Raw genomic sequence first — 13,152 nt, forward strand, 5'->3', positions numbered from 1 at the left:
CTACTTTTTAAAAAACCTTAAATGTTTTTATATTAAAAGCCGAAACTTAGTTTTGCTAAACAGGTCTTTTTTTTTAAATCTTAATTACCTGATAAGTCATTATTTATTTAGCTAAGTATTTATGTGCAGCTGTTAGCATGTTCCAGATTCTATGCTAAAATAAATAATGAAAATGACACAACCAAAACATAGTCTGTCCAGAAACTTAACAATCAATCAAAGGAGTTTCTAGCTAGTTGTTATGATATGTTGCAAATATTTGTGAAATATTTCCTACAATCGTGAAAATATATGATTAAAGAAAAAAAAGTACAATTTAAAGTCTATATTGTGCAAAGGGGTAGGGGTAAAAAGGGACAACAGGACAATGGTGGAGAGAAGCAGACACTATGGTATGTATTGGGTATGGGGTTTAACTATATGTATGAAACCATGAAACCCTATTATGAACAGTATTATAAATCATGATGCTCCAAGTAAAAAAATTTTTTAAGTATTAAGAGTTATTACAGCAAGGTGAACATGTAATCAAATTATATAAGAAAATCTTTTTAAACAAGCAAGTTCTACTTGTTTTTTCTCTTATACTAATTCCCAGAAAATCATTTTTAGGAATCACACGCATTACAACACTAACTAAAGCATCAGCACTGATTTTGTTTTCTTCTTCAAAATAATTATTTCACCCCCTGAAAACTCCAAATGTTCAGATGGGTTCTCATTTTCACTCATTATTTAAAAATAAAACAAATTTGTCCCTCTTTTCTACCTCAAATGCATATAATTTATTGAAGTAGGGTAAAGAGAGAAAGCATGTTTGTCTTGAAGTTTAAAATTAAAAATTACAAGTAACAAAAACTGGTTCGAATAAAAATGCCGCCCCCAACTAGAATGTCATTCCATGAAGAAAGAACATACACCAAAGAGGTTATCATCATGTGACTTATCAAATGCTGTGCTGAGCACAATGGGTGTAGTTTCCTATAAGCTACAAATGGTGCATGACAGTCTTGATGGAACTGTAACCTCTCCAACCTGAAAAATTAGAAACCTATCAAATCAAAAAAAAGTTAAGCTGCCTTATTTTCTACTTTATAGCTAAGAGTAGGTAACAATGTCTATTAAATATACATCAGGTCACATACAACATGGGACAGAACTGCATGTGAAATTGGCATAATATCTTATTAGAAGTCAAAACAGAAGGGGAAAAAAGGCTCTCTAAAAGGACAGAATTTCATTGACTTTCTGAGAACACCAAATAACCAATGACTAAATTCAACATTAGCAATAGATAATGGTCATTTCTACTGACTTGAAAAAGACTTGCATTGTGAATTAAGGATATAAAAAGCTTACTGATGTGTTTGGCATTCTTCTCTTATATTATATTTCATTTTTCATTTTAAAAAATCCATAGTAAGTTCAAAACATTTTCATACTTAACAGATCTACTATGGAAATAAAAATCTGAATTCTAAACAAAGAAGTTAAGAGCCCTATTCCATCAAACATTTCTCCATTTGCAATTCATCTTGGTAATAGAGACAGAACCTGGGTAAATGCATATAGGACTTGAGGCAGGAGATTTTTCTTGCTCAATGCATAATTCATGTGCTCCGCCTGCAAAGTGTGTAAAATGAGAATTTCACACCACAGCATGAGCCATGGAGCTGCAGAGAAAAGGCAGATGAAATCATATTTTACTGTGTGAATTTTATTTCTTACCCTCCCAGTATTTATACAAAACCATCATTGACAAACCAAACACACTGACAGATCACCCACTGTTTCCATTGTGTTAGTACTTGAGAAGAGATCAGGCAGAAAGATAGACAATTTGTTTTTGTATATTTTTTTAAATAGAGGATTAGGTTTTTAACAGCTGAGTGACTGTATTAGACTTTTATAAGGACAACAGTAACTGTTCTTAAAGTCTCACTACAAAAACAACCTAGTTATCAATTCATCATCCTCAAATCTCCATTTTGCCTCTTTGGTATTCGATTATACAGCTCAACACATCAACATTATCAAAATGAAATACAAATTCACAGGGTTAAAATACTGATTTCTACTTAATATATTTCATTTTAAATAATAAATAAAAGACCCTGGAAATAAATATTAAGTCCTAACTAATATAAACAAAAATATGTATTAGTATATCTGCAAAGATTTTTCATGTATTATGCATGTTCATTTTCATGCCGATTACAAAAAGCAAAGCAAGTAGAAAAAAGATCTGACACACCAAGCATCAAATATTCCTCCTTAAACGTAAACCATTGTAAAAAGTTTTGGAATTAAAAATGATAAAATAGTGTAAGTAATAGGTAAAGTTTGTCAAAATCATATTCTGCTTTGAAATAAACAAAAAAATCAAGACTAATTTCTAGCCTCACAGAGAAGGATATCTTTATATGAAATATTTTCAATTAAAATTACCAACCAAGGAAAATTTGACTTTTAGTCATAAAAATATGATTTAAAAATACTGAAGCTGCTGAACCCTGGATCCCAGACATAGAATCGACACAGTTCTTCACAACAGCTACAGGAAACAAATCCCATCCGGGACATCCTTAATACCGCTGGGCCACCAACAAGTGCCAGCTCTAATATGATATCCTGACAACAAAGAAAATGGGAACAACTTGCCTAAGAACAGGTTATCCTACCTCACCAGCTAACGATAAGACAAAAATCAGAAGACTTGTCACCCTTTGGTCGGCACCAAAAGCCAAGATCGTGATTTACAGATGACTGGCTGCTAGAACCATGACTGGACTGAATATATCTTGAGACCAATGAAAAAGCCCTAGTCTAGGGTTTGAACTACGACCCACACAACCACCATGATCCCAGATCCAAAGGTCCAGCAGAGACAATCGCAACGGAATGGGGCTTCTGGAAACACAATGAAAGACGCTATCCTAGGTTCCATCCTAGGATCAGTGCAAAGACCAAGACCACCAACCACAGAAGATGGATTAAAATGACACTGAGCAAATAGAACTTCTAGAACCACAAAGAAAGACTTTATCATAAGTCCCACTCCTGGACCTCTGCAGATACTGAGATCTATAGATACAGAGGTCTTATTTTATCATCCAGGACGGAGCAGAAGTTTTCCAAACACCACGAAAGCACCACCAGTAGAGTAAATGAACCTGAACGGAGTCTACAGTTAATCCCGTGACAATATACCCCAAGGGTGGAGAAACCCCGTAGTGCTAAGGTCAAGTGAATTCCTTTTCGAATGACCCCAATATTTACTGTGCCAGTGCAGGAGGGAAAAAAAGGCAAAAAGCACAAAACATTTTTATCTTTTATATATTATTTTTTCTTCATTTATTATTATTATTATTATTATTATTATTATTATTATTATTTTATTTACCTATCTACTTCTTGTCGATTTCTTTGTTTTGGTGTGGTTATTGAAGTTGTTGTCCCCATTTATATTTATATTGTTTTTTTCTTTCTTTTCTTTTCTTTCTTTAGGTGCTCTGCCATGTTTTTTAACTCAAGACCATGGCTTTTTTTTTGTGGTGCCTATCGTTATCACTGGATTGCTCACTGGATATTTGACACTTCTTTTTGTACTGTTGGGGTGTTTCACCTTCTTTTTCTCCTTCCTCTTTCAAACCGACGATGAGAGCCTCTAGAAGGATTCCCCCCATTTTCGGCATCTTAGACTTTTACCCCAGTTTATTACTTTTCTCTTCTTCAAATAAAACCACATAACTTGAACTATGTAGTCCTTCCTCCCAGTTAGAGGGGGAAATAAGGGAGTCACCAAGACCAAGACTACTAAGTAGTAAGCTAGGTACAGAGGGGACCACATATTCTTGCAGCCCTGGGGGTGAGGGAGGAGGATATGGGAGGTAGGACAAACACGGAGGTGTAGGGAGGACAAATCGGTGATGGAAACCCCCCTGATTTTATGTAAATGTGAACCTATAATATTATTGTCAACAATATGTAAACCACTATGATCAAAATAAAAATATTAAAAAATATTGAGGCTGAGAGTACTTTTAAGTTAAAAAAAGGTTTATGCTAATAATCAAAATCTGCTGTATGATTATCTCTCTTTTAGTAAGAAAGGTTATTAATGACACTGAGATTTAAGAAGCTCAGTTAAACTAAAATGATATTTTGTTCTAAAGAGCATAAAATATGAACAAACAGGAAGACATAAAATTGAAAGAGCAAGGCTTTGAATTGTCAGAGTAAAAACAGTCTATAATTCACACAGGTTATGTAATAGTACCATGCATTAATATTACCATATAAGAGAAACATGTTTTCTACTTCTCAAATAGGGCAGAAAAATCAATGAAAACATATTCCTTTTACTCTTTTCCATAGCTTTTTTCAAACTACTTGCCATATCTATTTTATATCCCTAAAATCTTTTACAGGTCTTTTATTAAGGCAGATTTTTGACATTGACTAATATCTGGACAATACACAATGCCAGTGACTGATCCACTGAGCACACTAAGACAGTTTCTTTGCACCTCTCCAAAGGGATTATGCAAGTTTTCTGAGCGTCACATTACCTATGATAAAGACATCTCACAAGAATATCTCAAATTCTGTTACATATATAGAGTACTATTTTTTTTTTTTGGTTTTTCGGGCCACACCCGTTTGATGCTCTGAGGTTACTCCTGGCTAAGCACTCAGAAATTGCCCCTGGCTTGGGGGGACCATATGGGACAGCGGGGGATTGAACTGAGGTCGCGATCTTTCCTTGGCTAGCACTCGCAAGGCAGACACCTTACCTCTAGCGCCACAGAGAGTACTATTTTTCTCAAAGCTACTATAGTATATCTTAGGGGCCGAATGGATAGTTTAGATGGTAGGGTGCTTTCCTTGTAAGTGGCAAAATCCATATGGTCCCCTGAGCCTATCAGAGGGGTGATTCTTGAGTGCAAAGATAATAATCCCTGGGTACTGCCAGCTGTGGCCCCAAAACAAGACAAAACCAGAAAGAAGAATATGTATAAATCTTATATTAATGGTTCATGTATGGAGATGCTTTTTAATAGTACACTTATTAATAAAATTATTAATTAACTGGGTTATTATCTTTATATAGTTTCATATAATTAAAATGCTAATATAGAAAAATGCGTAAAATTTTATAACAAAGTATGATGATGACAACATTTTTTTCTTTTATTTTGTTTTGGTTTTGATGGGTTTGATTTTTAGGCCACACCCTATGATGCTCAGGATTACTCCTGGCTATGCGCTCAGAAATTCGCTCTTGGAAGGCTCGGGGATCATATAAGAGGCCGGGGATCAAAGCAGGTCAATCCTGGATTGGAGGCATGCAAGGCAAATGATCTACCGCTGTGCTATAGCTCCAACCCCATAAAAAGATTTTTAAACATTATCTAATACTCAGCAGTTGAAGTACAGACATTAAGGATATTATTGATCCACCTGAATCTCAGGTAAAGGGTAAGGAGTGGAGTAACAAATTAATAGTAGAAACAACTAAAGTATATAGAAGCACTGGTATACCAGCTATAAAAAAAAAAAATCAAAGCCTAAATTTAATTTACATTTAAGCTGATAACTTTAACAAATCATCTAAAGGGGCCAAGAGAGAGCACAGCGGCGTTTGCCTTGCAAGCAGCCAATCCAGGACCTAAGGTGGTTGGTTCAAATCCCGGCGTCCCATATGGTCCCCTGTGCTTGCCAGGAGCTATTTCAGATAGCCAGGAGTAACCTCTGAGCATTGCCAGGTGTGGCCCAAAAACCAAAAAAAAAAAAAAAAAAAAAAAAAAAAAAACTAAAATAAATTAGTCAATGTCTATCAGACAATTCTATCAGTATTTTTAAAAGAATTTAAGTGTGACTCTTCTCCTGATATGATAGTTTGCATAACTAACTTTTCTTTCTACTTATTTCAAAATGTTTCCCTATATACAATATAAAATAGCGAGACAGTTAAAATATGAAATGACTGAAAGTATTTTGTTAGAGAAAATATTGGAGGCAAAAAAATCATTTCATAAAAAGAATTAAATTAAAATATTTCTTAATTAAATTCATTTCAGGAAAAAATCTACAAATAAAAATGCACTTGCTCATCAAAATAATTGTAACTAAAGAACAAGATCATTTTCTTTTTTTTTTTTTTTTGGAAGCAATAGCTTGCTTTTGTTTTTATTTTTACTTTTTAAAAATTTAAACACTGTGACTACAAAGGTGTTGAAAATTGAGTTTCAGGGGCTGGAGCAATAGCACAGCAGTAGGGCATTTGCCTTGCACATTGCTCACCCGGGTTCAATCCCTGGTACTCCATTTGGTCCCCCAAGCCTGCCAGGAACAACCCTGAGCATGGCTACTAGGTGTGGCCCAAAATTTAAAAAAAAAGGAAAAATAAAACCACCAAAAAACAAAATTGAGTTTCAGTCTTACAATGTACATTCCCCTCCACCCAGGAACATTTTCCACCACTAATGTCCCTGGTTTCCCCTCCATCTTCATCCTCCCTCCACTCTGCTTTCTCTCTCTCTTTCCTTCCTTTTTCTTTCTTTTTAGACACTGTAGCTTGCACTATTGTTAATGAGGGGATAATTACATATCATTTTATCTCCATCCAGTACTGAGTTATTGTCCCTCATGAACAGTTCCAATTATTGTCATAATGGTCCATTCTTTGCTCTAACTGTACTGCTCCACCATTTGTGGCAACTTCATACCAAGCATTGGTCCTCTTTTCTATTGTCTCTCGATGTTATTACCACATTATCTCTCATTTTTCTTATATCCCATAAATGAGTGAGATTATTCTATGTTTATCTCTCTCCCTGTGATTCATTTCACTCAGTATAATACTCTTCATATACCCATGTATAAACAAATTTCATGATCTCATCTTTCCTAACAGCTGCATAGTATTCCATTGTGTAGATGTACCACAGCTTCTTTAGCCACTCCTTGGTTCTGGAAACTTGGGTTGTTTCCAGATTCTGGCTATTGTTAATAGCGCTATGATGAACATAGTAGTGCATTTTTTGTATTATGTTTTTGTGTTCCTAGTATATATTCTAAGAAGTGGTATTTATTGCTGGATCATATGGGAACTTAATTTCCAGTTTTTTAAGGAATCCATATTGTTTCAAAAAGGCTGGACAAGTTTTTCCAGCCTTTTCCAAAGAAGGCTGGACAAGCATTCCCACCAGCAGTGAAAAAGAATCCCTTTCTCCCTGCATCCATGCCAGCACTGGTAGAACAAGATAATTTTCTTTGATGATTACCAATACTATCTGCCTTCAAATAAGTGATTATTTCAATAAATACAAAAAAATACAATACACTAGAACATACGACTATAGTTTTATAACTTATCAATATGCTAGGAATGTTATTGAGTGACAGGAATATAAACAATTCAATGCTAGTTCTCACCTTTAGACTGTCCCTATGAGAAATACCCTATCATCAGCAACATTTGTCATTACAGAGAGTTGTTTTCAATGAGGAGAAGTGAAAGGACCACTTTCTTCAAAGGTTTTATTTTCTAAAAAAGAGAAATGGTGCAAAAGGAAAACCAAAGGCATAAAAAAGGGAAAATACAGCAAATTCAGAGAACCACAAGTGTCCATAGAATCAGAAGGATTAAGACTACAAAGGCAGGTGTGTGCATGTCAGTCCAACAAGTTTTCTAAACCAAATGACAATAGAACATTACTATATCTAACATTAAAGTTAACCTGGAGGTTATACAAGGGAGCTGGGATTGGCACAGTGTAATTAGGATAGCAGAAAGCAATACCAAAAGGGGAGGTAGTGAAGGACTGATGGTAATGGTCAAAAAGAATATGAGAAAAAATACTCAGGGTATCTAAAACTTGGCAACTATGTAAATAAACCAGATGAAGAAGAAGTCAAAGGTAATTTGGAGACTAAAAATCAGAAAAAATAGAAAGAATAGTAGCACAAATGGCAGAATTGGGGCCGGCATTATAGTGCAGCAGGTAAGGCACTTGCCTAACACACAGCCAAGTGGGGCTTAACTCTGGAAATCCATATAGTCCCCTAAGCCATCAGGAGTAATCTCTGAATACAGAGCTAGGAGTAAGACTTGAGCTTTACTGGGTATGGTCCCCAGATAAAACAAAATCAAAACCCAAATGGCAGAGTCTATCTTTTAAGCAAGAGGGCAGTAACAGCTGAGACAATTAAGAATTTGCTAAGAATTTGAGAATAACTAGAGTTTGGAATTTAGATATTATGGAAATAATTGACATAACCACATATAGCAATAAAACACAAAGAAATTAATTCACAACAATTAATATTTTCGAGAGGAAAGTACTACACAATAATTCAGATATAATATTTATATCTTTACTTAAAATAAAAGCAAACAAACAGAACAGTAAATCAAAGAGTCAGAAGAGAAGTAGAGTGTCAAATTGTAGGGGAACTGTCACCTATAAAGAAGGGAAAGTATACTAGTGAGAGAACCCATTTCACATTTCAGAGATCACTATTTACAGGAAGAGATAGGCATGAAAACTAACTTATAAGGGACTCCAAAACAACTAGATTAAGAAGATAGAGAATACCTAGATTATTTTTCTAAAATTTCACTCAAATGTTTACACTTTCCCACTCTCTTTATTTTAACTGGGAGAGACTTAGAAGTGTAAAGGAGGCAGATGAATATCCAAAAGACAAAGTTAAAAGTAAGCATATAAAACATGTTTACTACTCAGAGAAGAATGGTCCAGAGAGAGACTGTGTTAGAGAAGCAAGGGGTCACAGTCTTCTGGAAAAACTGGATAATGCCACAAGCTGTGTCAAGGATAAGGGATCATAAACAAATTAATCCCTAAATTGAAAGGCAAAAGAAAAATTAGAAAAATCAGGATGTACCAGTTACAGAAAAAGTCCAGTTGCTTTTAGCACTGGTGTTCTATAACTCTGATGCTGTTGGTCTCTCAGGAATTAATGTTAAACTGGAAAATGTTAAATTCAACCTATTTTATAATTATATAGTACTTTACAACAATCTCTCATGTTTCAGTTTTTAAGTAGAACCTGAAAAAAGTATAACAGACATTAGCATTTTTTCTTTATAGATGAGGAAACTGGAGCATAAAGATATTATCTTCCAACAAGTACAAGACTATACCTGTCTCATAGGACCACCATAAAATGAACTGTTTTGAAAGCCATATATTCAAGGTACCTCTAAGGTCTCATATTCATGCTTAATATACCCAAACACATTGTCCAGATTAAAAAAAAAGAGAGAGAAGAGAAATAAAAGCATAGATTTAGTTGGGCTGCAAATTTAGGCACATGAATTCTTAGCATTAACATACTGTCATACAAAATTAAAGTAAAGCACCCACCATCTGCTTTCATTACTCATAATTTAGAGTAGAAGTATACCTGATGCAAAGAGGACTTTCCTATAATTACACAGTTGCCCATTATTAGGAAACTGAAAATTTGCATGGTGTACTCTTAGACACTTAAAAATAAGAAGAAAAAATAGCTGTAGCACAGAATTTGTTTACATTCTGAATACTCAGATCTTGGCTACTCAAATAATTTACTTAAGAAATTCAAGTTAATGGAACAAATACATTTTTAAAATTAGATTAGAAGAAATTTAATTCAATGAAAGGCAAGCTTTGATCCTATTTTCAACATATAAAATAATACAACTTATAATATAAAAATACTGCATTTGAACTCTAGTATCTGTGATTTATTTAAAGGTAGAAAATAAAAATTATAAGTTCAAATGATTAAGTATTAGGTTTAAGTTTTACAGGAGTAGATTTTCACAATTTATCTTTTCATTTTCTGCTTTAAATATAAAAGACTCCAGGTTATAAAGATTCTAAGAAAGAGAACTGCCATTGTAAATGGTTCTTTCATTTGTTTTTAAATGCATGACCACTAAATTTTTTTTTCTTTTATTTAAACAACTTTATTACATATATGATTGTGTTTGGGTTTCAGTCATGTAAAGAACACCACCCATCACCAGTGCAACATTCCCATCACCAATGTCCCAAATATCCCTCCTCCACCCAATCCCCACCTGTACTCTAGACAGGCTTTCTATTTCCCTCATACATTCTCATTATTAGGATAGTTCAAAACGTAGTTATTTCTCTAACTAAACTCATCCCTGTTTGTGGTGAGCTTCATGAGGTGAGCTGTAACTTCCAGCTCTTTTCTCTTTTGTGTCTGAAAATTATTATTGCAAGAATGTCTTTCATTTTTCTTAAAACCCATAGATGAGTGAGACCATTCTGCATCTTTCTCTCTCTCTGACTTATTTTACTCAGCATAATAGATTCCATGTACATCCATGTATAGGAAAATTTCATGACTTCATCTCTCCTGACAACTGCATAATATTCCATTGTGTATATGTACCAGTTTCTTTAGCCATTCATCCGTTGAAGGGTATCTTGGCTGTTTCCAGAGTCTTGCTATAGTAAATAGTACTTCAATGAATATAGGTGTAAGGAAGGGATTTTTGTATTGTATTTTTGTGTTCCTAGGGTATATTCCTAGGAGTGGTATAGCTGGGTCTTGATTTCCAGTTTTTGGAGGAATCTCCATATTGCTTTCCATAAAGGTTGAACTAGACAGCATTCCCACCAGCAGTGGATAATTTCAAGCTCTTGTGGTCAGCGAAGATAGCCTGCAAAATTTCTATCCTCTTGATATTATGGAGGTATGTTTTATGTGCTAGCATGTAATCTATCCTGGAGAATGTCCCATGTACATTAGAGAAGAATGTGTATCCAGGCTTCTGGGGGTGGAGTGTCCTGTATATATCTACTAGGCCTCTTTCTTCCATTTCTCTTTTCAGGTCTAGTAAATTCTTGTTGGGTTTCAGTCTGGTTGACCTGTCAAGTGTTGACAATGTCATGTTGAGTTCTCCAACAATTATTGTGTTGTTATTGATATTATTTTTCAGATTTGTCAACAATTTTATTAAATATTTTGCTGGCCCCTCATTCAGTGCATATATGTTTAGGAGAGTTATTTCTTCCTGCTGTATGTATCCCTTGATTAATACAAAATGTCCATTTTTGTCCCTTACAACTTTCCTAAGTATAAAGTTTGCATCATCTAATATTAGAATGGCCACTCCAGCTTTTTTATGGGTGTTGTTTGCTTGGATAATTTTCCTCCAGCCTTTTATTTTGAGTCTGTGTTTGTTCTGACTATTCAGGTGTGTTTCCTGTAGGCAGCAGAAGGTTGGATTGAGTTTTTGGATCCATTTAGCCACTCTGTGTCTCTTAACTGGTGCATTTAGTCCATTGACATTGAGAGAAAGAATTGTCCTGGGAGTTAGTGCCATCTTTCTAACAAAGTTTGGTGTGTCTGTTGGTCAGTCTTGTCTTAAAGTATGCCGTTCATTTTGTCTTTTAAGAATGGTTTTGAGTCTGTAAAGTTTCTGAGCTGTTGTTTGTCTGTGAAACCATGTATTGTTCCTTCAAACCTGAAAGCGAGTTTTGTTGGGTGCAGTATTCTAGGCGAAGCATTTATTTCATTGAGTTTTGTCACTATGTCCCACCACTGCCTTCTGGCCTTGAGTGTTTCCAGTGACAGATCTGCAGTAAATCTCAAGGATGTTCCCTTGAATGTAATTTCTCTTTTCGATCTTGCTGCTTTCGGAATTCTGTCTCTATCTGTGGGATTCGTCATTGTGACTAGGATGTGTCTTGGGGTGTTTTTTCTGGGGTTTCTTTTAGTTGGTACTCTTCGGGCATGCAAGTTTTGATCGCATGTATTCATTAGCTCTGGTAGTTTTTCTTTAATGATGTTCTTGACTGTTGATTCTTCCTGGAGATTTTCTTCCTGGGTCTTTGAACTCCAACGATTCTTAAGTTGTTTCTGTTGATCTTATAGACTTCTATTTTCATCTGTTCCCATTCTTTGAGTAATTTTTCCATTGTTTGATCATTTGCTTTAAGGCTTTTTTTTTTCAATTTCTTCTGCTGTATGGAATTGTTATTCATCTCATCTTCCAGTGTACTAATTCTATCCTCAGCTGCTGTTAACCCGTGGGAAAGCTCAACCATGTTTTTTCTTCAATTCATCTACTGAGTTTTTCAGACCTGTTATTTGACCTGAAATTTCAGTTTGGAGTTTTCTGATTTCTATCTTCATATTCTCTTGATTCTTATTAGTGTTCTCTTCTATACTTTCTTTGAGTTCTTTGAACATCTTCCATATTGCGACTCTAAACTCCTTATCTGAGAGACTGACTAGTTGGTTGGTCATGTTCAAGTCATCAGAGTTGCCATCGTCATTCTCTATGTCTGGAGCTGGCCTGTGTTGTTTCCCCACTGTCACACTTGTATTGTGGGTTTTTCTACATGCTGTGGTTGTATTTATTGGCTAAATGATGTGCACGGCCGTGAAGTGGAGCGGCTGCGCTCCTCTGGCTCCTCCCTTTCTGGGCGTGTAGACTCACCTCCAGGGAAGGCTCCAGGGAAGGCAAGCCGTCAGCAGATGAGCCACACACAGGATGAAATCATGCCGAAAATGCAGCACAGCAAATAAGTCAGGCAGATAGGGGTGCTGGCATCTGAGTTCCAGCAGATTTCCACCACTTGAGTATTAGCCTGAGATTCCCTGGGACTGAATTCTGTTTCTGGGCCTTCTGCCTGTGACCTCAATCTAATCTCTCACAAAATAGCAATAATAGAATTGGATTTTATCAAGTCAGGGTGAAAATTAAATGCATTCATGCAAGTAAGGTAGTTCCAATATCTCCTAAGACCTATGTGCCTCCTAAATGTTAACTAAAATCTGTATTCTTGATCCCTCTTCAAGTCCCCCCACCTTCCTTTTAAAACCACAGGGGTTACTGAGATGCCCCAAAGGGCATAGTCAAAATCTCTGAACATTACAGTTGCATAATTTCTTGCCTTTACATCTCAGCTTGAATGCTACTTTCTAGTAAAGTCTTTCTTCACTACCTTGGTCCCACATCACCATCCTTCTCAGAACAGTTGGGTTTCTGGTCTCTGCCAGAACACACTAGTTCATGTTGGTTGAACATGTACTGAGTACTTTATCCATGTGAAGTAGACACACACACACACACACACACACACATACACACACACA

At 35.4% G+C, this 13,152-nt stretch overlaps 1 protein-coding gene across 1 annotated transcript in view; it reads right to left on the minus strand.

Annotated features, from left to right (window-relative positions):
• The window catches only part of AP3B1 (adaptor related protein complex 3 subunit beta 1), a 239,500-nt gene that overhangs the window by 76,519 nt on the left and 149,829 nt on the right, over positions 1-13,152 (minus strand). The window lies entirely within an intron of this gene.

Source organism: Suncus etruscus, chromosome 2 (genome assembly GCF_024139225.1).
Source record: "Suncus etruscus isolate mSunEtr1 chromosome 2, mSunEtr1.pri.cur, whole genome shotgun sequence".
Lineage (NCBI taxonomy): Eukaryota > Metazoa > Chordata > Mammalia > Eulipotyphla > Soricidae > Suncus > Suncus etruscus.